General features: G+C 34.7%; 1 pseudogene; it reads left to right on the top strand.

The window, feature by feature from the left end:
- The first annotated feature begins 1,632 nt into the window (after positions 1-1,632).
- Positions 1,633-26,364, top strand: part of LOC149562448 (phospholipid-transporting ATPase 1 pseudogene) — a 49,968-nt pseudogene continuing 25,236 nt past the window's right edge.

Below are 26,364 nucleotides of genomic sequence, written 5' to 3'. Positions count from 1 at the left end.
TAGAAAACATTAGAAAAAATAGTAAAAAATTTATAATATAAAATTTAGGAAAAACATTAGAAAACAAATTTAGAAAAAACATTACGAAAACATTAGAGAATTTATAATTTAATATAAAATTTAGAAAAAAAAGCAAAAAAAAATTAAATAAATATTAGAAAATTTATAAAAAAAATTACAAAAACATTAGAAAATTTATAATTTAATATAAAATTTAGAAAACAAATTTATAAAAAAATATTTTAAAAAATTAGAAAATTTAGAAAAAACATTAAAAAAATTAGAAAATTTAGAAAAAAAAATTGCAAAGACATTAGAAAATTTAGAAAAGAAAATTTAGGAAAAAACATTACAAAAATATTAGAGAATTTATAATTTAATATAAAATTTATAAAAATATATTAAAAATACATTAGAAAAAATATTAGAAAATTTATAATTTAATATAAAATTTAGAAAACAATTTTAAAAAAAAAATTGCAAAAACATTAGAAAATTTAGAATTTAATATAAAATTTAGAAAACAATTTAGAAAAAACATTACAAAAACATTAGAAAATTTATAATTTAATATAAATTTTAGAAAACAAATTTAGAAAAAACATTAGAAAAATGTTAGAAAATTTATAATAATATAAATTTTAGAAAGCAAATTTTAAAAAAATTAGAAAATTTATAATAATATAAAATTTAGAAAGCAAATTTAGACATAATTAACATAATTAACTATATAATTAACTAAATAATTCAATGACATGTCTTAAGGGGAGATCCTAAATTATACATATATAAGAATGCAGATTAATTTGCATATCTAGGTATGAATATAACATACATGTACATCCAAACCCTAACCCTAACTTAACCAAACCCTAACCCTAACCATTATCCAAACCCTAACCCTAACCTTGATCTTAAAATTTAATTTCTAAACCCAAGATTATAAATGATAATAAATACCCTAAATCATAATCTTGAACCAAATCATAAACTTCATATGCTAAGTTCCCTTATCCTAAATTCTTAACCATGGACCTTAATATTAACCCCTAAATTTAATGCTAGAAATTATGTAAGTTTGTGTAAACCCTAACAATGTCACTAGGTCTTAAATCTTACCCTAAAATTGAGCCTAATTACACTAAAACCCTATTTCAAAACCTAATTGAGGCCTAACTTACATAAAATTAAAACAAGTTGACCTTAATCCTAAATTGTTAAAAACTACATTTGAGATACATGCACATACATTCAAACACATGTACATATATGAAGTATTCACCCTTGTTTTAAATGATATATATGTAACCCAACTTGAAACCTAAACTTCGAAACATTAACATTTAAGAGTAATATAAATAATTTATTACCCTTTAATTGAATTCTCTAATAATACCCCCCAAAGTATAATAAAATCTTAGAACAATAAATTAACTCTAACCATAACCAAACTCTCAACTTTAAAGTTATCTTATACTTATATGAAAATTAATCTAGGTCTAGATTTGTTATAGATTATCTAGGTCCATGATGTGTGATGTATGTTTTATTACATGTGTATAATTTTTAATGTTAAAAATAAAAAATTGTGTGTACAGCAGGCAGTTTAGCTCTTCATACATTTCTACAGATATGGCTTCACACGATCAGCTTGATGCGTCTCACGGTGCGGCACCTGATGTAGTTCCTGCTGCAACTCCTACTGTGGCACAGGTTGATGAGGTTCCTGTTGTAGCACCTGATGCAGTTCCTGATCTGGCTCCTCATGCAGCTTGTGGTTGGGATCATGCTGCAGCTTCTGGTGGGGCTCGTTGTGCACCTCGACATAGGGCTCATCATGCAGCTCATGTTCCAGCTCCTAGTGTGACTTCTGGTGGTGTAGGTCCTACCGTGGCTCTTGGTGCGGCTCTTGTTCTAGGTCAGGCTGCACCTGTAGCTCCTGCTAGAGGTCCTGTTGCAGCAACTCCACGCATCAATATCGATGCTTTATTTGCATTTTCAGAGCAGGAGGTTGCTAGACTGCAGCACTCTATATTAACCTCTGATGATGGTCTTTATAGAGACATATGTACTACGATATGTAGGAGTTTACAAGATTTGATAGCTAGGTTTAGAGCTCACCATTCATTTACTCCTGCCATATTAGCTTCCATATCTAGGGAGCTTAGGGATGAGGTTTCAGGAAATGCATCATTTGATGACGTCAAGAGGGTAGCCCCCAAAGATGTTATCTAGAGAGAGCTCTTTTCAGCTTATGAGGGAACACAGGGTAGGGTGAGAGGCTACAAAGTCACACGATGCATAGACCCTATTATTGCTAGCATGATCTATCCACGATGTTTAGCTACACATGGTCATTATCCTAATAACGACTAGATACTCCTTTATTTTGCACAACAGTTGTACGCTGAGTTCTGTATAGGGCTCAACGTCAACTACTTTGATATTCCTGACTATTGCGGATAGGGGCGTGGTCGGATCGCAGATCGTGACTAGTACCGCAATGTAGATCATCTCCCACTTGCAGATCTTAGACAATTTGTTGGACCGAGGATGCCTCCTGTGACTCCTACACATGTACCTATTGCAGATAGAGTCGTCATTGCTTCCCAGAGGGAAGCAATTGACACTATTGGGCACATTGCATCTGCGGCGGCTAGTATCACATCAGATTCTATTGATCGTTATCTTCATAGTCGATGTCCTCATCCACTTGGTCGACCATCTTCATAGGCATCTAGTAGCACTTCAAGTGCCTCCTCTGATGATGCATATAGAGCTACAGGGCTACCACTACCAGGCGATATTCGTGGTCTTTTAGGACAGCAAACACATATGGATATGGCACTATATTTTTTGGAGGATATGTTGCACTTTATTAGCTATATTTCCAATACACAGAGGATTCCAGTACACTTGGTGATGGATGTTGTTAGACAATATCAGAGCCCCAACATAGCTCCACAGACATAGGCCACCACACCAGTGACAGATGATACACCTATGCGTAGCTCATAGCATTCGACACTAGACTCACGACACTCTATAGATGACTCGAGCATACGAGTTGGAGATATCCATATCACAGTTGAGGATCTTGATGATTTTGGTGAGCAGTTGCGAGGCCTATCTGAGATTGATAATAGTTTGAGCCTGGGTATTTCATCATACATGGACCTATTGTTTGGACCTAGCAGCACTGATTCTACACCAAATGTACCTAGCCAGTTACATAGTCCACTTCACTCAGATTTACTAGCAGTTGGACATGGAGTTTCAGGCTCAGCTGCATCAGTAGATGATACGATGGAGTCTGTTGATCATCCTCCACCTCTAGAGACCTAGGTACATATATAATTTATTTTTAATTTTAAATATATATGAAATTTAAAAATATGTTCATTTATTGAAAAATTTAGTTCATATATATGTAGATATTTAATTTAATCTTTAACTCATAATAAATCATGTAGGCACAGGTCGCTGAGCACATGGTTACACATACTATTGGTTCAGGGCATCATGTACATGAGAGAGATGATTCTATTGAGGCACCTGGTAGTGCTCAGGTACTTGAGTTTTAAATAGTTTTTTTAAAGTTCGTATTTAATTTGAATGTACATGTACATGATGCACATATGTATATATATGTTTTAAAGATAGAACTCTAACACATGTATGTATGTATGTATATATATTTGCAGCGCTTGGTTGATGCGCCTCGGCGAGAGGATGTATAGGAGACTCGATCAGAGGGTCATTCTATTCGTATGCGTCTTGAGGGGTCCTTCTAGTAGTAGATCAGATTTATATTTTTTTTAACGCATTTATATATTGGAGGTCCAATTTACATATGTGCACATGTGTATTTCAGTTCCTTGATGACATGCATGTACTTTCACTATTTATTTGATTATTGAGTATTTCAGTAGTTAGATACCATCACATGTACGTATATATGACTTTTTAATATTTTGCTACATACGTGTATTTATTTGAAATTTATAGTTTGCATTTCAAATACATAGAGATATATTAGATCTGTAGATGTTTATTCTTGAGACGTGTATATGTGTACATATGTGTATTTTTTTGTGTTATAGCTATAGGACATGATCTTGAGACGTCTGTACATGTATATCAATTATCAATTAGTAGGAAGTTAGAAAGATACATATTTCTTAAATTATCAATTACTAACCTGCTAAAGATAAATATTAGTTTTATGTGGATAAAAATATGTTAATAAACTAACCTAAATGATAACTATGAACTTATAATTTTACAATTTTAAAAACACATGTTTAATTTTCACTTATGAAATTCAATCTAGTTTGAAAAGAAGTTGATAAATGAATTTAAATTATTAAATTATATAGTTTTTTAATAAACTGAATTTGATAATTAAGAACTTATTATCGTACAATTACAAACACATTTAATTCAAGATGAAATTCAATTAACAATAGCCAATACGTTATTTTAGAGAACTTTTACAAAATATAATATTAAGAAAACATATTAATTTAAACTAATTTAAACTTTAAGAGTACATGACTGTAGATGTAATAAAGTAACATTAAAATATATAGTTTGTTAATAAACTAACCTAAATGATAACTATGAACTTATAAACTTACAATTTTAAAAACACATGTTTAATTTTCACTTATGAAATTCAATCTAGTTTGAAAAAAAGTTGATAAATGAATTTAAATTATTAAATTCATCCATGGTACAATTAATTTAAATTATTAAATTATATAGTTTTTTAATAAACTAAATTTGATAATTACGAACTTATGATCGTGTTCAAAGGAAATCAATGTGTTCATGCAAGGGCCACCTTTTTTCTACTATGAGAATGATGCTTTTGCATTGAAGGATATTTGGAAGACAATATCCGAACAATTTAATAGTGTTGAACCAAATTTGGTGGACTCAATGTTCTTTTCAGCTTCTAGAAGAGCAAGAGGATATGTGCATAACCTTCCAACAGAAGAGTGATTTCAAGCAGAACCTCTTCCACCCATGACTATTCAGGAAGCACTTCCGCAAATAAAGAAGTATTGGCCTTCATGGGATCAGAGGACAAAATTGAATTCCATAGACTTAAGACGATGTAGCACTGTCCTTATCTATCAACTGAGAGTTATGATTCAGAATTCACGAGGGCACTTGCAAGATAGTGTGCATAAATATATACTTCAAAAGTCTGAAGAGTGGAATTTGGTATTGGTGGGGCTAGGTGACCTCGTCCCTCTAGAGCTTCATGAGATAGAGCTTATATTAGGATTTGATAGAGATCACACTCATGGAACTTCTTGTTTGACTGATCACTTGTGTTGTTTGAGTAATTCATTCCAAACAGATACAGTTGCATATCATTTATCAGTCTTGAAAGCATTATATCCTGATGGTGTCAGAGTACTTTCTCTGTGTTTCTGGTATTGGTGGAGAAGAAGTTGCTCTTCATCGACTTGGGATACATTTAAGTTGTGTTGTATTTGTTTTTTATGAGTTTCCTCGCATTGTGATGGAAGTGAGGGAAATAATGCACTCAAAAGCCTTAGCTAATAATTTTTCCTGATCAATGTGTACGCTCTTTTTTTTTGTAAATAGCTCAATGTTAATAGACTACTTTAAAAATGGAAAAGGATTTTAACTAGAATAGAATGTTCTCTACTGATTTTAAATTGTCAAATCAAAAGATTACATACCCTAACTAAGAATAGTAATTTTTTATGTTTTCAAACTAGTTTTATAAAGGTCTACAATCAGAAAATACTTTTTTTTAAAACTAGAGTTCAATTTTCAGTCGTCCAACGAATTTCTTTGAACTGACTCTAAAGTGGTTTGTCGTGGAAGCTTATCGTAATAATAATGTTTTTGATCTTTTTTAATGGATGGTTTTTAATTATAACTTTTGGAGGACCTTCATGGGCTTAGAAAGTATGCGTTCTGTTTTACAATGATACAAAATCACCATATTTATTGTTTGCAACTACTTGAATTTCCTCGAAACTTTTTAAGGTGGAGTATGGAGAATCATAGATGATTAAGGGAAACCCTTTTCTTAGCTGAGAAATTCTGTAGTGATGCTATTTCGGGTATCGGATTCCAAGCAATCTCACACAATTCTTTTTAAAAACAAGTTCTACTTTTTATATGCTAATCTTGTTAAACCATAACTGTAAAACTAATTGAATTTCATTATTAACAATGAGTACAATTGAACCTAACCTTAAATCTAATTAAGTATAAAAATAAATATAATTTATCACTTATGAAATTCAATCTATTTTGAAAAAAAGTTGATAAATAAATTTAAATTATTAAATTCATCCATGGTACAATTAATTTAAATGATTAAATTATCTAATTTTTTAATAAATTAATGAAAATTAAGAACTTATGATCGTACAATTAATCTAAACACATTTAATTCAATAGTTTGAAAAGAAGTTGATATTTAAGAATTGTACCATAGATAATGAAATTGTGTAAGTGTGAACTAACTTCTAGCCTATTTATATCAAGTTGTTAAATTATTAAATTTATCCATAGTACAATTAATATTATAGTTTTTAAATAAACTAATGATAATTGAGACTCAGATATTCAGATTAAAAACACAATTTTACCAAAGTTGATATTCACAATTTCACCATAGTACAATTGAAAAAACATTTCACCAAAGTTGATATTTAGATTATTATAAAATAAATCTCAAAGGTCTAATCAACCATGATGTACACTTATAACATGCAATATTTTTTCATGATCTTCACTATCTAGTCTCCACTTGCGATGTACACGCTTAAGTTTGACTGAATGCAGACAAAGCCCTGTAGCAACAACTAGGTGGCTGTATTGTAAAACCTTGTTGTCAGGTTGATAATCAACAAAGTCTATTCCATGTTGGACTATTTTGTCTTGCTTCAAATATGTTCCCTCTATTACAATAGAAACTATACCACAAATTTAAGTGTTTTAAAATTTGACAGATATGAAGTTACCTAGATATATATATTTATTTAAATATATAGGTGCATGTACATGTATATGTATAATTTACCTATGGGAACAACATTCCATCACTTTCTTCAGGGTCATATAACTTTGTCCTCTCTGCAGTACATCGCAATAAATAATAACTGACACCTTCATGATTTCCAGGCTCAGCAATCACTGCAAAGACATCTCTTGCATAACAAGTATACATGAATGCATGTGTACAATATATATAAAATAGTTGAAATTGATAATTAAATAAAAAGTTGAGATTAATTTTTATGATACTCACCCACTTTTACCAATCCAGAGATATGATTATAATCATTAGAAATCAATGGAATATCATCAAAAAATTTATCTTCTTTATCAAATGTATCGGTAACATCAAGTGGTACCGAAATCCATGCATCTGTATATCCATGTGTCTGATTGATGCATTCTTCATAGTTTTCATCAATGCAACTGTAACAAAAACATGAGTATTCTCTTGTCTTCAATGTCCAATTGCAATTATCTCATGACTAAATGTAAGGAACGTGTCTTTTCTATCCTCTTGCAACCATGCATGTTTTTTTTATTAACACCTGAAAGTTCGTTAAATTGAAAATATAGAAAAATTAAATTTAAACTTCGACGAATTAAAAAATAAAACTTAACAATAAAATTTTATAATTTAATTGCATAAAAGTTAAACAGATGTGCACATCCATACCTGTTATCTCCCAGAAGACTCTATATGGTGCCCGTCGATTCATTGTTGATGATGTCCCGACCTTATCTAATGAAAAATGAGTCTTACACCATTCAACAACATCATGTGCATCATTTACATGAACTCCCTGATAATTCATTTGATACTTTCGCAAAGCACATTTGATGCAAGCTCCAACACCATCATGTTCACCTTTTCCATGGCCACTCTCAAAGAAATTCCATATTTGTTTTATATTCTCATTGTGATGATATCTACACAATGCATAAAATGGTCTAGATGAGTTAAACTATGCAGCACATCCAACAAACCAAACATAATGTTTATCAACATTTATGTTTCTTTCTTTCAAATAAGAAAAGAACGTATTGAAGCAATGTTCTACATAGTGAATGTCATTTTCTTTATCATCACTTATATAAAAATGATATTACTTTATAATTACTCGTGCTTGAACTGTACTCTGAACACCATCCAAATCTAACTGTGCATGTCTATAAAAAACATGTACCATAATAGTGACCTGCTTACTAAAGTAATAATCTGATTGAATTGTTTTCTGATGAACAAATGAATAGTTCTCTGCAAAATCAACAACTGATACAATTGTTGCAAGTGGAAAATTATCTCTCAGAGTTTGAAATTGTTGTGCTTGCCACTTTGCAAAAAATGCATGAGAAATATAAGGTTGAATCAATTTCTTAAATCTGTCCATAAATGTTAGAACATGCAACTTCTCTTCAACATATTCCAACCTTTTTGTTTATTTCCCCAACTTTGTTTCATTCTTGACATACTTGTAACTTTTGCAATTCAATATTTTTGTTACATCAATATTTTTAGTTTTCAAAGGAAATAGAGCTAATTCACCACATGTTTCACATAATCCTTTGATGCAATTTATTTTACCAGTTGGATCATCTATGTTGTCACACAAAATGGATGATATAAACTTGCTTCTCCTACTAGGAGGAGCAACATGAAAACCATATGTGTCTTCTATAAACTTTTGAAATACCTAATAGTGGAGATCAAACTCAATATGATGACGACAACAACAAGTTTCAAACATTTTGTTTGACCTCACAAAGTATGGCTTCAATTTTTCAAACAATGTTTGCCCAACTTTTACATTAGGATGTTCATTACAAAATGACACATATAACTCATGCTATGTTGTGTCCAACCAATGTTTTGTATGATGTTCATATTGACCAGGTGCAATCTTATGCCTGATAACATCTCTACTATTTGATGAAGGACGAGTGTTATCAATCCAAAATGATATGACTAAATTTTTTAATAACTCTTCAATTCTATCAGAACAAGGTGCTCTACACATGATTTCCCAGTTGCCCTCCATAGTACTGTCATCCACAATTAATCTTCTCTTAACATATTGTCTCATTGTTTTCCTACTAAAACCCATTTCAGACGAAATTGAAGATATTTTTCTATTTTGAGACATATTTTTACTTACAACAGACATCAACATCACTTTTCTTGCCACAGACTTATCTTTAGTTTGAGAGTGTTTTCTTATGTTTCTCAAACCTTGTTTAACATTTTCAATCAAATTAGTTTGCATGTTAGAAAATCTTCTCTTCTTTGATGTTGTGTTTACACCTAACAATTTCAATGCCTCTTGTAACTTTTTTTGTGTAAGCAAAAGTGAAAGCAACTGAGCTTGTTCAAGTGTTTCAGTGTTATCAAATTGAGTCATAATTTCTCTTATCTTCTTCTTCGTTGACCTTCTCTTAGACAAACTTAATGGTTGAACACTAGCTGCAAGTTTTCTCAATTTATCTATATCCATTTTAAGTAAATGATCTAAATTCTTATGAGAAATACCATACTTTATAGATTGGACAATATTTAAGAGTTCATCCATACTAGTTCCTGCACCTGATCTCGACCCTTCTCTGATTTTTGTTATTGGAATTTCTATAGGGACTGATCTTGAGCCTTCTCCAACATCCATTGTTTGAGATTCAACAGGGAAAGTTTCTAACCCTTCTCCAACTTCTATTATTTGAACTTCTATAGGGATTGATCTTGAACCTTCTTCAACATTCATTATTTGAGATTCCGTAGGGAGTGTTTCTAATCTCTCTCCCATATGAACTACTACTTCTGTTGAGCCTTCTTCAACATTTCCTTCACCTTGTTTAATTTGATGATAACGTGCTGCAGTCTTCTAAATATTTCTTTGTTTTGCTTCATCAGATCTTTTCCTTGCATATTTGTTTTGCCTTCCTTTCTTGTTTCCCATTATAAAATAAATAATAATAATTTATCCCTTGCCTCAAGATAAATTTCACACAATAACCAAATAAAAAAAATCACTATAAAGATTTGTCTGTTGCTGTTGGTACTTTTAAATTGTTTGGCAAAAATCAATAGAATGTAGTCATCTGCAACAAAGCATAAATATTCTTCATTATAATATGACTAAAATTTGTGAGTCGCATTCTTTACAAGTGGCAAAGCACCAAATCCTTCTTAAGCCATCATTGAATCACAAACAAATAACATGGTATGAATACTAGAATGTTTCTCCTAAAAAATAAATTTCTTTTCATTTTATGAAAAAATATCAGTTTGTTTTTTCAAGAATAAATTGTTGCATTAAAGACAATGGCATCAGCTATCAAAAGAAGCAAACATAATGTTAGAAATCTCCTCTTTCGTTTGTAGCTCTCATGTCCTTCTTTCTTCTCCAAATGATGTAGCTCCAAATGATGTGGAATATTTAGGAATTGGTGGTATCTCATCAAACAAGGGATTAACATTGATGTGTTCAAATGTACCTTGGAAGATTTCAATGGTTGATTCTTGATGAGACCTTATAGGTGCCATTATTGCATTTGACAACTCCAAAGGTTGTGTCCTAGTGAGTGCTGGCATGATACCTCAGAATGCAAATGTAGTGGAGGGAAACCTAAATGAACTTTATGCCTCCCAAGTACACACCTAGACTACCAATTGTGCACTTGAAGTGTGCAGTTGATAAAAAAGGGTTGCAGTTGGTAAAAGAGGGTTGCAGGGTGCCTAAAATGCAAATTTTGAGTGTTTTGAGTGATTTAGAGTGTTTCCTAAGGTCTTGGGATGCAATGCAAGGTGTGGAAGTGTAGATTAGGGTTCTAGAACTTAGAATGAAACACCTAATTACCAAGTGCGCCCTAAAACTACCAACTACGCCCTGAAACTACCAACTTTGTCCATGAAGTGTGCACTTGGTAAAACAGGGTTGCAATTGGTAAAAGAGGTCAAAAATTGATAATTAAGATGTGGGTATGCAAGATATGAGTGTTTTTGGGATTTTTAAGTGTTTAAGGATGTTATGCAATGTCAGGAAATGCTAAATGACATAGGGTTTTGATATGCAAAGTGCAAATGTCCTAGGGATGTTATGCAAGTGCAAATGCAAGGTGTCATTTTGAAGGTATGCAAGATAAAGATTATGATATGCAAAATGAAAGTTAGGGTTATGTTTTGGACTTGGTAAAGATGCTAAAGGTAAGGTGAACACAAAGTGGACTATGCAAGGGATGGTTTCCTAGGGTTGATAATGACGTTTAGGCTATGCAAAATGAGGATAGGTGATCAAGAAAACAAGTTGGTTGATGGAAAATTTGATAGGGTTTGATAATGAAAATGATGCTATGCAATATGAGGGGGATATACCACTAGGGTAAGTCAAAAATGACATTTAGGAATATGATTATGCTAATGATAGAGGTATATGTAAGGTTTTTTGAACTTAGGTGAAATCTTGACAAGGTTTTGATAATGTTTGATGTTTTGACAAGGTTTTGCAAGTTTCCAAGGTGTAAATTTGAATGTTGGCTTTTATATTGATTATGTTTTACACACACAAGACACATTAAGACAAGAATAGCTATTGTTAAAAGTGAACAATCACACCACAACCTAGGCTTTAGGGCTGTATCCACTGAATTCCTACTTGAACCAAAGTTCAACCGCACTTATCCAGAGCGGACAACTTAGGACCTTGGCACCACAGGCTCCCCCTTATAGTGCACTCACTTCTCGAGGCTACCAAGATCCGCATCTCAAGGGGCATGACTTCCCAAGGGACTGTTGTCTCTACTAAGGACTGCGAGAATGTAGGATGTCTTCATGGGCATGGGTGACCCCTTGAGCCAGTGGATAGAAAGGATTTTGGCCACTAAAACATGGTTTTTAGTAAGGGCATTCCATTTAGCAAGTGAGTGATAAACTTCCTTAGAAGGTCTCCCAACCCTGAGAACAGGGGTTTGACGCACCATAAGGGTACTGGAGGAGAGCTATCACTCAGCAATACCGCCGACATGGCTTTCACCATAATTGAGTTTCATATAGTGACTGGAATGTTGACCTAGCTTTTGGCCCGTTACCGCTTTGAGGTCGTCCCCTGGCATACCCAATATCGAGTATCTTGGTCCAAGGTAGGCCTCCTATAGAAGTTACATGGATTTCTCTTACACCCAAGATCCACAAATGGCGAGGAGAGAGGATACGTCCAATGCAAGTCGTAGGGATTTAAACACTGTAGACACGTTAGATAGAAAATAAAAAGTTCATTTTAAGCACCAAACGAAGTCTTATTTAATCTAATAAATCCACAGACATGATTTTGACAAACACACAATGGTCTTCGACAACGTCCTGCAAAGAAAGCATTAGTAGTTTGTTATGAGCATGTCTTCATCCTATGATTGCCACATGCTGCAAGGAGACCATTAGTAACACAATAAGAATATACATTTTTTAACACCATTAATGTATTACTAATTTTTAATTTAACTTCAATGCATCCATTAAACAACTTCACTAATGAAAGAAAGAAATAAATAATTTAGATGTACAATTTTTTTACCACATTGATACCTTTGATTTTGTGAACGAAATTCATGGAAAAGACAAACAATGCATAGTAGGTCAGGTTGATGGCAAATAATTTTTCAAATGGCAAATCACTTTACAAATGGTAACTTTTTCGAATTTTTAAGACTGTTCGCACGAACATGTTGACATCAAACATGTTCGCGTGAACATACCCCCCAAATTTTTCGACCACCACAAAATTTGGGGGGTATGTTCACGCGAACGCCATGTTCGCACGAACATGCAAAATTAGAAAAAAAATTAACTTCTTTTTTGCTCTTTTGACTTCCATAATTGCAGGAGAATGATCTCCTACTATAAAATAAAAAATGTCAAAATGTGCTGCTCGGAGCAAGCTTTCCAATGACTATAATTATAATACATATTTTAATTGTTAAGACTTTCAAATACGAGTTTAACTCATTATAGGTTCATTACCGATTGAACATCAACCAACTTTGACACCTTGGGAAAATTAGTAAATTAGGTCAATTTTTTTTTGAAAATTATGTAGGAACTAGTTTATTGAGATACCTTTCTATTCAAAAAAAGACAAAAAGATTTATGATAAATTGACTTGAAATTATCTGTGTCAAACGGAACGTATGTTTGAATTACGGTTCATGTCACTTCAAAACTTCATAAACTATACAATATTCAACCAAAATAAATCAAACCAAATGCATCCTTTGGATATTGATGTTACAAATCTAACGCTAAAAGAATTACTTCATTATCATTTTGAGAAAAAAAGTTATGTGTGTCAAATGGACTATCACTCTTTAAAATATTTAATTTTATTATGTACCACTTTTCGGAGGAGATAAAAAAATTTGACATAAATATATATATTTTTTAGATTAAAAAATATGGTTACAAAGTAGGAACAAAGTGCTCAAAATCACTAGTTTATGTCATCTTGAAATTATTTATAGTTTTGGAGATATAGTCACTTGAGCGTGACGCTTGTTGCAAAAATATTGATTTGAGTGTCAAAATTGGTCAAAAAGTGGAACCCATTATTGTGGGATCACCCTTTACCGAGTGCATACTTCATTATGTGTTTGTAAATCCTCTCACAAGGTGGACCTAGCAATCCTATTTGCTCCTAACAAGGAAGATCACCAAAAGTGATCAATGTAAGCCTTAATAGGCCAACTTTATGTTGTAGTACTGAAGTTTGTAGGTATCATCCCCACCCAAGTTTTATTTTCTATTTGGAAGGTTTCTAGGTCACCAAATCTTAATGTTCAAGTGTTATGGATGCTTTCATGTTTTTAGTTTCTCATACATGCAATTAGATCAGATGTGATGAATTAAGTGCTAATTGATTTATTCGATTAAGAATTGAAATTGGTAAAGTTTTAGAAGTTACTAATTCACCCCTCCCCTCTTAGTAACTTAGCATAGTCTTGAATATTTTCAACAAGAGGTATTTTAAACATGGTTGAATATCATCTCTAACTATAAATTCCCACCCCCAAAAGAACCAAAATTAATAGATAAAGTTAATACACATTCTCTGATGAAGAATAATGAGACAAGGGCAGAGTGGAAACTTTAGGAAAAAGTAATTCACATGTTGATAACAAGGATAATCTATGGATATCGATGGATAATTGTCATGTGGTTGTTCATGCCTATACTAAAGAGGGTAATAAGGAATATCATTTTGGAAGGAATATTAAACATCACAAAAACACCTAAAACTAAGGATAATGCTAGCACAGGGGTAAGAATTGTGGGCTCTGCTAAAACAAAAACTATAGAGGGAGAGCCATCATAGAGGGAAAGAACCCCATAAAGGAGCAATAAGGGAAAAGGGGTAGCAGAGCAGACTCCACCCTCAAGAGGCAAGCCTTCGGTGGAATGAGTCCCAAGGTGGTTATGCAAAGAGATGATAAGAAGTAAAATGCAACAATTCAGTACTGATGAAGAGGACATGATTGGGTTGATTGAGGTTCTAAGGAAGCCTGAGTCCCCATCAAAAGAGGCCAAAGCATTAACATTCATCAATAGTGATCGAAATCAAGATTTATTTGCACAAGTGGCTATTCCTCCTCCTGGTGCTGATGTAGACAATTTGACTCCATGAGATTATCAAATCAGAGAGGCTATGCTTGGAAAGTCCACATTGGATACAACTAAGTTTTTGGTCACAATGGGGATGAAGGAGGTGTTTAGGAGTTTGGAGCAAGAAGGGGTAGAACTAATGACACTTCTTAGGAAAAATGAAATCCTAAAAGGATATTTAGCCAAAGTAGTGGTTGGCCCCTTGGATCCCTAACACCCCAAAGAGACTTTGAACACTGCACTAGAGAGAAGAGATAGGGGAGGAGTACAGTTGGATCCATTTTGGAATGTCTGTCAATAATGGTGGGAAAGTTTTGAGGAAAAGGCATGCTTATCATCTGAGAAAATCTAAAGCTACTTCATGCTATGTAGGAAAATGTAGATAAAATGGTAGCAATTTTGAAGCAAGATTCTAGTATCATGGATGAGGTACATGCATGGGAAAAAGACTTGTAGGTACTACAGGCCATAAATGGGTAGAGGTATGGAATGCTTGTAGATGTATATATAGTAGTGGAGTTAGATTTAATTGATGATTGGATTGAAAAGATAGCAGATAGTAATAAAGTAATGGAAACATTACATGCAAAGATCCATCAGCTCAAGGACCAAGCCCGAGAGCAAATTTTGCAAGTAGAGAAACATTATAGTGATGCATGTCTCAATATTTTTGAAGAGGATGCACGAGAGAAATTAATACTGGTTGAGGAAGTAGTGCAGAGATTTAGGAAGATTTTTGATGAAGTTTCTAGTGATGAAGATATCTAACAGGCATTTAGGACAAAGGAAGCTTTGCTAGAGTTGGATACCAAACTCGAGGATTTTGCTGAGACTCGTATTGAAGTAGACAACTACAGAAAAAAGGTCAAGGATAATTATGATGCCTTAGATTTACCAGGTGTGGCAAAAATCACTGAGATTATCAAGAAATTCAAGGGAAAGCATCTAGACATAGCTCTGGTATGAAAGAGAACAAAACCCAGAAGTCAAAATTTTAATTTTGACACTCAGAAAAATTTTGCAATTTTGGATCTTTGAGGTGGGCTAATACATTGGTGTGTTGGTGCCCTACTACACCAGGTGTGTTGGTGCACTTTTTGGTTATTAAGTGTTGGAATTTTTTTGAAGAAGTCAGAGGTGCGCAAGTGTGCTTTCTTTTGAGGTGCACTTTTTCTAGAGAGGCACCAATAGTTAACTGCCAGTTCCAAGATTAGAGCTTTCCATGCATCAAAAACACATTCTGACAGTAGTTTAACTCTGATAGACGTCTAGTGAAAGAGGAACTTCTATTTTTGACACTTCCAGATACTTCTACTTTGATCGAAGGCTTTCTTCTTCTTATTTTCTCTCAATTTCTTTGTTCTATGACATGTAAAGGCTCATGCATCTAATTAATAAATATAAAAATGGACGGAGTCCTACTAAGCACCAATTAGATTTTTAGTTTGTACATAATTAATTTATTTTATTAAATTAAAAGCATATTATTGCATGGAGATATCTCTCACTCTCAACACAAATTGAGGAGATGATTTCTTATAAATATAGGATTGTAATATGTAATTGAGGTTACCATTATTTTGCAATAATATAATGCTTTTGGTGCTCACATTTGGAGTGTAGTGATTCTTGCCTAAATGTGTCATTGTTTTGTGAATGTATGTTCATGGAATTGTGATTGAGCCAAAAGTTTATTGCATTATTTCTGGTTGTGTGATCTCTTATAATTATGGTGAATGCTACGGTATTATGAATTTCGCTGACGTATCTAGCTCGAGAAGAAATCACCAAATTGTGCTTGCATAACTTTTTGTCTGGCATGAGCGTACTTTCCATGGCCTTGTGATTTGATGAAGATTGAAAGATCATATGGTTATTAAGTTTCCCATCAACAATTGTATCAATGGAATCAAGGAAGTGCTACTCTGATTTTTATTAGTTACCTACCAATTTCTTCAAAAGTTTAACTTGCAGACGTGTTGTTTCTACAACTTATGTCCATTAGGATTTTACTTTCACGTTATTTGCTTTAAATTTTTTGTTATTTTCTTTACTAACCCCTTGTTAATTAAGAATTCATATTAGTTGCATTGTTAGATTGCATTCATATAAAAAGAAAAAAATACAAAAACATAGTTTCTTTTGCGTGTTTATTTTGAAGCAACGAGCAGATTCTACATCTCATCCGAAATCATTCGAACCAGAAAAAGCCTCCTTCTGAACAAACACATTAATCTCCAACTGAGTGGATTCTAGTAGGTTGCAAGATCACCCACAACCTTGGAGTTGATTCACAAGATTGACTTTTCAAGAGAGGAGTTCGAAAGAATTCCTGTCGTTTAGCATCGTGCATAACGAAAACTCAACAGAGAGTAGGTGTAAGAAATCCCAAAAACAAAATTAATACAGCTACTTAATGTAAAATCATAAATAACATTTTCTATATAAATTGAAAAAAAATCTCACAAATAAAACACATACTCAACAACAACCCCCCCCCAATAATGCATCAAGATATTGGTATTTTTTATTAATTGATTTGTCAAGTTAAAAGAAAAATTCACTTTTTAATTGATTTATTTTTAAGAACCATATAAGCTTTTTGAATTGGAAAAATAAAATAAAAGTCAAGTTACTCAATAGTTTTAAGGCGATCTAACTAAGCCAAACCATGATCAAGACCTCTATTGCTAGCATTTCTAAGGTGCATGATATTTTTCCTAAGTGAAAATCATTTTTGAACATTCCATAGGTTCCAAAAAACCAAACCTATAGTTTGATGAAATTGCCCAACCAAATATTGATTTTTGGTTATGGAATGCCATAAGTAGAGATAAAGTGAGGGCATGAAGCCATTTCTATTTATCATGCAATGAAGCTGATATTTTTATAATTCTTTCAGAGTTTTCTATTTGTTGTTACAACCTCTTTTATCGTGTGGTACACAATGGCTTTTAAATGATTGTCAATTGATTTCTACAACACTAATAGATTAAAAAGTATTAAGGTTTCTATAACATAATTTTGATCATAAGACATGCATGGATATAGCTATTAAGGTTTAAATGATACATATTCTACATTTGTAGCAATGTATACAAAGGTATGTTAAATATGGGCTACGATATATTACCAATTTGATGTCTATAAATTTATGGATACCAATTTTTTGATTTTATAATAATTTTTGAATATATTAATGTTGAAGACACAAGTTTTGAGAAAATTTGATGATGCTAAATGGATCAGTAATGAATATCATCAAACTAAAATTTTGAAAGAATCCTTGATATCTCCTACTACCCATATGGTTACATTCACTCCCTTGATTTTAACTAATCTTACATCCCAAAATTTATTTTGAATAAAGTTAATAATTTTGAATGTAGCACAATGTTTGATAGGTTTAACTAATGACTCAAAATATTTGAAGATAATTATCTACCATATTTATTAGTTATAAATTTGAATTTTTTAAAATTGTGAGTTGTGTGTTTAAAAAATTTATAACATTTTTTGTATTACTTTATAAGCATGAGAAATAACATGGAGAGACATCTTCGTGGATAGAATTGAATGTGAAAGAAATCTCATAACAACTAGAGAGGATGCTTTGGATCATATAAGGATGTCTATTGAATAAATAAATGAATTGATATAACATAAATGATATACTTTAATGTTAAAACAAATTAAACTATTTTTTTCTTTTACTAATATAAATTATCCACTTCAATGGAAATCATCCTATTTGAGAATCTTTCTTAGGGGGGATGTTATAAAATTTGATAACATAATGTGGTAAGGTCAAATTGACTAGAACTTGCATTACTAAGAGGTGCAACTCTTGCATCAATAGGAAACATTGTACATATTAATATGTAATATAAAATAATCTTCATTTTTCACAATGATGAACATTAGGTCAAAATTACAACTTCAATTTAGGGAGAATATATGGATACAAGTGTGAATTAAGGGACAATAATGATGAGTAGCTAATCAGTACATGGCAATTGATGCAAATAGGAGTAAATGGACACTAATAGGAATCTAGCATTGCACTAAGCTTAAGATAAGTGTATGCGACGTACATTGCTGCTGAATTACCATCCAAATGGATACACAACTAAATGAGTTATATAGTTGGCATGCTATTTAGTATAGTATAGCACTCTCTAACAAACATTTTATTTTGGCATTTGTGTATAGCCTCTGTAGTTAATTCTCTAGAGACTCGTAATTGTGTAAACACGTTTGAGATTTCTAACACGCTAGATAGTCCTTTGGCTCAGAAAGTAGACAATGTGAGGTGACAGATAGATTCTTCAAAACGGCAAGGTTTTAGAGGTTTGGAGGGGGAACATCCCGAACAAATGGTGAAAATTGGCTGGGCTTAACCGCCACACTCGAAGCTTTGATTGCTTCGGTGGCTGGGTTGTGGGCCCCTCCTAACCTAATTGCACCTTACTCATTCTTAACCGTCCGTTATCTTTCCCGTTCACTTTCACAACTATTTTATTTGCCTTCTTGTTGCATGTACCATCATTGAAGTGGGTTCAGCCTTTTCAAGTGTATGAAATAATGGTATCTGCAAGCAGTAATTATGAATTTGATTAGATTGCATTATATGGAAATTAGCAACAATGATAATAATATAATATTTTTGATAAGATATATAGTCAAAGTAAAAAGATTTTATTTGATTGGATTAAATTGTTAATAGTATATACATTCTTTACAATATAATTTTTTTATTACAAATGTAATTTTTTTTAAAATTATGTATAATTAGGTTCTAATATAAAGATTTTCTTAAAATATATAAATTAATAATAGTTTTCTTAAATGATATGTAATTAAATTCTAATATAAAGATTTTCTTAAAAATATAAACTAATAATATAAAATTTTAAAAATATCAATTTTAAAATAATATTAATATGAAGACCGGTAAAAGAAAAAAAGAGCAGTTATAATTGTCTATAACATAATAAAAATGAGTTATTATTCTTATTTTTTAAAATAATCATTAATTTGGTTTGTAGCTACTCTAAATAAAATGATTGAATTATGTGTGATCTTGTAGACAAAAAATGTGTTTCGGTCATAATAAAATGTCACAAACTTAGATTTTTATAATAAACTTAGAACCAACAATAAGAACAATTCAAATATAATGAATGTAAAATAGGTTCTCAATTTTGTCTTCAAAAGTTGAATTATTTTGAATAAGTGTGTCACCACGTGGGCATATCACGTTAACAAAACATTTTGGACAACAACCATTTAGAAGCATGCAAAGTATCGTCTTCAGTTATTTATCACTATTTAAGAAAACATTTTTCTTGGTGTGGCTGGGTTTTTGGTATCTATGGTGTTCCTGTACTGTTTATATTTCTCTTATTTTCTCTATGCCATTATGGTTCAAAACATTAACAAGCTCAAAGGTGATGTCATACATAATTGTAATAAATTTTCAACTTAAAAATGCTCACACAGGGTTGAGCATTCCTGAGGCCACTGCATGATCTCTTTAAGGGGGGGTAAGTGCACAAAGTTGTGGTGCCAAAAGGGGGGTATAAGTGGACACCTTTTTCCTGAAATCAGCAAATTCTGGACTTCAACAAGAATTTGAAGATAGTTACGCTCAAAATTTTAAGATATGACAAAAACAAAAGTCGTAGTCCTTTGAATCTAGTTTCTAAACTACTAATTTTTTTTCAAAATGGTTTAGTTTTAGGTCCTCAAAAAAGGGGGCCACAGAAAGTGGTACTGTTTATTCCAAAAAAACATAACATAGTACAAAGTGTGGCACCCCTAAAATTTTAACTTTTTTTTTGAAATTCTTTAATCGCTCTGGTCAAAATTTACCTAACACTACGTAGTTTATCCCAGATTTTTCGGGTAATTTTATAATTTGTATTTTTTTTTTAATGAATTTTAAAATTAGACCCATCCCAAAAATGTGAAATATCTGTGTGCTCCCCCTAGAAATGATTGAAAACTAATCTAAAATCAAAACTTCTTTTTTTCAAAGTGTGTAGAATGGAATCTAGTTTCTAAAAAACTAAGTTGTTACAAAATTCGATGAATGAGCTAAAATCTACAGCCCAATTAGTACATGGTGGTTTTTGACAAAAAATGAACATAAATTCAAAAGAAATTATAGATGAAAGACTTAAAATAGTTCAAATTAAAAATAAATTATATGGTTAGATAGCTAACACAGAGACCTATAATGTTATGTAACCTGATCTTATCGATACCCAACCACGAAGAATCTTGAAGGGGAGCACACAAGAAAAATCAATCATTTTTTGTATGTTTGCTGGAAAACACATCTCAGACCTGTTTATAAACTCCAAACCTTTGGGTTGGATCTCCAAGGAAAAACCAAGGCTTAGGCTTGGTTTTAATGCAAAGCTTTGAATAGCGCGTGCGCCCTATAGCGTGCACGCCCTATTAAAACGCTATTGAATTCGAGGTAGTACACACGCGCTATAGTGCGCACGCGCTATATTTCACACACGCTATAGTGCGCACGCACTGTTGAGACCTAAATTGCAAATCAAAACCAAGAGAGAGCTGGGGGGGTGGGGTGAGGGAATGGCTATTTGTGTGTGAGAGAGAGATGGAGAGAAAGTAGGGGATGGGAGAGGGGAGAGAGGAAGTGAGAAAGAGTAGGGGTGGCAGAGAGAGTATAGGATAGGAGATAGAGGAAATGTGAGAGAGTAGGGGTGGCAAAGAGAGTACAAGATGCAAGAGAGAGGAAGTGTGAGAGAGAGAGTAGAGGTGGCAAAGAGAGAGTATGGGATGGGGGAGAGAGATTGAAAGTAGGGGATGGGAGAGAGAGGAAGTGTGAGAGAGAGTACAAGTTGGGAGAGAGAGATTGAGAGTAGGGGATGGGGGAGAGAGAGAGTAGGTGGTGGGAGACGGAGTGGGAGAGGAAGAGCGAGAGAGAGGAGGATGGGAGTGCATGTGTGTGAAAGAGAGAGAGTAGGGAATGGGAGAGGGGGAAGATAGAGTAGCTTGAGAGAGAGTAGGGGATGGAAGAGAGAGTAGGCGATGGGAGAGGGAGTGGGAGAGGGAGAGAGAGAGAGGGGGGATGGAAATGTGTGTAAGAGAGAAAGAGAGAGAGTGTGAAAAGGTGAGAGAGGGTAGGGGGTAGCAGAGAGAGAGTAGAGAGGGAGAGAGAGAGAGAGAGAGAGTGAGAGAGAGTGAGAGTAGGCAGTGGGAGAGGGAGAGCGAGTGAGAGAAAAAGTAGAGGATGGGAGAGGAGAGAGGGGGGATGGGTGTGTGTGAAAGAGAGAGAGTAGGGAATGAGAGAGGGGAGAGAGAGATAGAGAGAGTAGGGGATGGGATAGAAAGAGAGTAGGCAATGGCAGAGGGACTGGGAGAGGGAGAGAGAGGGTGGATGGAGGAGAAAGAGATTAGGCAATGGTAGAGGGAGTGGGAGAGGGAGAAAGAGGGGGGATGGAAGTGTGTGTAAGAGAGAAAGTAGGGGATGGGAGAGAGTGTGAGAGAGAGTAGGGGTGGTAAAGAGAGAGAGTGAGAGTAGGGGATGGGAGAGAGAGGGAGAGAGAGAGAGAGAGAGAGAGAGAGAGAGAGAGAGAGAGAGAGAGATAGTAGGCGATGGGAGAGGGAGTGGGAGGGAGAGGGAGAGGGGGAATGGAAGTGTGTAAGAGAGATAGAGTTGGGGATGGGAGAGAGTAGGCAATGGGAGAGGGAGTGAGAGAGAGAGAAGGGGGGGAATGGGAATGTGTATAAGAGAGATAGAGTAGGGGATGGGAGAGAGTGTGAGAGTTTGAGAGAGAGTAGGGGGTGGTAGAGAGAGCTTGTACAGGATGGGGGTGAGAGAGAGAGAGAGAGTATGAGAGAGTAGGGGATGGAAGAGAGAGAGTGAGAGTAGGGGATGGGAGAGAGAAAGTAAAGAGGGAAAGAGAGTACTTGAGAGAGAGAGAGATAGTAGGTGGTGCAAGAGGGAGTGGGAGAGGGAGAGAGAGGGGGGATGGGAGTGTGTGTGACAAATCTAGAGAGTAGGGGATGGGAGAGGAGAGAGAGAGGGGGGGATGGGAGTGTGTGTCTATGAAAGAGAGAGAGTAGGGGATGGGAGAGGGGAGAGAGAGAGCAGGGGATGGGGGAGAGGGAGTGGGAGAGGGAGAGAGAGAGAGGGGGAATGGGAATGTGTGTAAGAGAGACAGAGTAGGGGATGGGAGAGAGTGTGAGAGTGTGAGAGAGAGTAGGTGGTGGCAGAGAGAGCTCGTATGGGATGGGAGGGAGAGAGTGAGATTAGGGGATGGGAGTGTGAGAGAGAGTAGAGGATGGGGGAGAGAGAGAGTGAGAGTAAGGGATGGGATGGGAGAGAGAGAGAGAGAGTAGAGAGGGAGAGAGAGAACTTGAGAGAGAGAGATCTAGTAGGCGATAGGAGAGCGAGAGGGAGAGAGATAGGGGGGATGGGAGTGTGCGTGACAAATGTAGAGAGTAGGGGATGGGAGAGAAGAGAGTGAGGGGATAAGAGTGTGTGTGTCTGTGAAAGAGAGAGAGTAGGGGATGGGAGAGAGTGTGAGAGTGAGAGAGAGAGTAGGGGGTGGTAGAGAGAGAGTACGAGATGGGAGAGACAGAGTGAAAGGATGGGAGAGATAGAGTGAAAGGATGGGAGAGAGTGAGAGAGAGAGTAGGGGGCGGCAGAGAGAGAGAGAGAGTACGGGATGGGAGAGACAGAGTGAAAGGATGGGAGAGAGTGTGAGAGAGAGTAGGGGATGGGAGAGAGTGTGAGAGAGAGTTGGGAATGGGAGAGAGAGAGAGAGAGTAAGAGTAGGGGATGGGAGAGAGAGAGTAGAGAGGGAGAGAGAGAACTTGAGAGAGAGAAATAGTAGGTGACCTAGGAGGGGGAGTGGGAGAGGAGGAGAGAGAGGGATGGGAGTGCGTGTGACAAATCTAGAGAGTAGGGGATGGGAGAGAAGAGAGAGGGGGGATGGTAGTGTGAGTGTGTGTCTGTGTCTGTGAAAGAGAGAGAGTAGGGGATAGGAGAGAGTGTGAGAGTGTGAGAGAGAGTAGGGGGTGGCAAAGAGAGAGTACGAGATGGGAGAGACAGAGTGAAAGGATGGGAAAGAGTGTGAGAGAGAGTAGGAGGTGACAGAGAGAGAGTATGAGATGAGAGAGACAGAGTGAAAGGATGAGAGAGAGTGTCAGAGAGAGTAGGGGATGGGAGAGAGTGTGAGAGAGAGTTGGGGATTGGAGAGAGAGAGAGAGAGAGAGTAAGAGTAGGGGATGGGGGAGAGAGAGAGAGAGAGTAGAGAGGGAGAGAGAGAACTTGAGAGAGAGAGATAGTAGGTGGTGGGAGAGGGAGTGGGAGAGGAGGAGAGAGAGGGATGGGAGTGCGTGTGAGCGATCTAGAGAGTAAGGGATGGGAGAGGGGAGAGAGAGAGGGGGATGGGAGTGTGTATCTGCAAAAGAGAGAGTTTAGGGGATGGGAGAGGGGAGAGAGAGAGTAGCGGATGGGAGTGTGTGTAAGAGAGAGTAGGGGATGGGAGAGAGTGTGAGAGAGAGTAGGAGGTGGCAGAGAGAGAGAGAGTAAGAAGTGGGAGAGGGAGGATGGGAGTGTGTGTGAGAGAGATCTAAAGAGTAAAGGATGGGAGAGGGGAGAGAGAGAGAGTGTAGAAGATGGGAGAGGGGAGAGAGAGTAGGAAGAGAGAGAGAGTAGGGAGAGAGAGAGAGTAGGGAGGGTGGAGAGTGATGTGTTCTAATATAGTGCGTACGCTCTATAGTGCATATGTGCTATAGCGCGTACGCACTATGTGAAATCACCTAAAAATGGTCAAAAAGCAACTTTGGGGCCCGTTTCATTCATTCTCTGCTTTTGTTCTGTTCTACACTCTGTTATCCCGACAGAAATCGCGGGTTTCAACACAACAAACATTCTTTCAAAGTGGCAAACACTATTTCAAGCTAACAAACACTATTTCAAGGTGGCAAACACTTTTGGAAGCTAACAAACACCAAATTCAATCATTGGATACACGATTTGAAGACTTTTTGAATATTCCTTGTATAGAAAAGGTTAGTGCAATCTATTTTAAATATTGTTTGTTAATATATAGATACAAATTTGATTATAATTTGACATGTTGTTTAATATATAGTGAATTCATTGAAATTTGTATGTTTCAATGAAATGTTATTTCGAAATGGTTAGAAATTTGACAAGTTGTTTTATATATATATTGTGTATTCATTCAAATAATTATAATTTTTATATGTATTTGAATTATTTGTAATTTACACATTTTAAGTAATTCAAATGTTTGAATAATTTGACATGTAGAAATCATCATCATGCCAAGGAAGAAACCAAAAAATCAAACAAATGAAGATAGGGAGAGAGATTTGGCAATTAAAAGAATAAAATGAAATTACTACGTGAGCAAAGAAAATTGCAAAGCAATAATGAAGAATTGACTTTAGAAGAGGATCAAGAACCACCGGTACCAAGAAACAAAGAGGAAGAATTGGAAAGACAAAGAGAACGAATGAGACTGTTATGCTCAAGAAGACAATTGAATTGTGAAGCTACACCATCTTCTAATGTTGGAGTCATATCGTCCGCTACACCATCTTCCAATGTTGAAGTCATATTGTCCTCTCATGTTGAAGAGACACCGATTTGTAGATCCGACGATATATACACTCCATCATGTCATGTTGAAGGCACAACATCAACACATCAAGTAGGTGATATTCCATCTTTTGCATCTTATTGCCAAGGCACATCATCTTTGGTTCAAGGTATGCAATACACTCAAGGTATGCAATACACTCAACCTTATGTTGATGTTCAAAATGTTGAGAGAATTGAAGAGATTATAACACCTTCTAGAATTCGTTTTAGAAGACCAAAATATTTGATTGATATTGATAGTAACATTTTGAAATCAATGCCTAACAAGATTAGCAAGCGTACTTGTCAAAGAAAAGTTAATCGTATGTGGAGATTATTTTTTGATGAATTAAATATTATAGGTCAATGCCAATTATTTTTTGAAATGATGAGGAATTTAAAATTTAGGCCTATCATGAAGATTCTTGGGCTAAGAACAATGGATGATTCAAATGAAAAAAATATTGTAAAGAATCTAATGAATGCTTATGACAAAGTGGGTTCTAAATCACGCACCAAAGATAGTAATATCGCAAGACGAGTACTTCCATTGACAATAGTAAGTAGCCAAATGAAGAAAGCTCAACTCATGAGAAAGACAAGAAAAACATTAAAAATTGGTAGAGGTACTCTAAGGAGAGCCATGCTAAGGCGTGAGAGATTGGAAGATCCAACAAAAAATGAGTTATGGACATTTAGCGGTAGACTACCGCGAAAGGATAAAGAAATTAGTGAAGCCTTGAAATCATTGATCGAAGATTTTTGGAAAAATAACACACATGTTTCCCCTAATCAAAGAGATGTTGTAAGAAGGAGGATTGGTAGCCAAAATCGCGAGCCACATGCAAAACATTTTTTGGACACAACTCAGACACAATTTTTTGCAAAATTTATTGGTATGTATCCTCAAATTCGAATAAGTCAGATTTTTTGAGATGGGTAAACCTTTTTATGTGAAGATAAATCACACATGCACAACTTGTTGTTGTAGGATACATATTGAATTTTCTAA

The sequence above is a fragment of the Cupressus sempervirens genome, chromosome 4 (genome assembly GCF_028749045.1).
Source record: "Cupressus sempervirens isolate cs-2001-9-10 chromosome 4, ASM2874904v1, whole genome shotgun sequence".
NCBI classification, from domain to species: Eukaryota; Viridiplantae; Streptophyta; class Pinopsida; order Cupressales; family Cupressaceae; genus Cupressus; species Cupressus sempervirens.
This window is presented reverse-complemented; position numbering and strand designations above follow the sequence as displayed.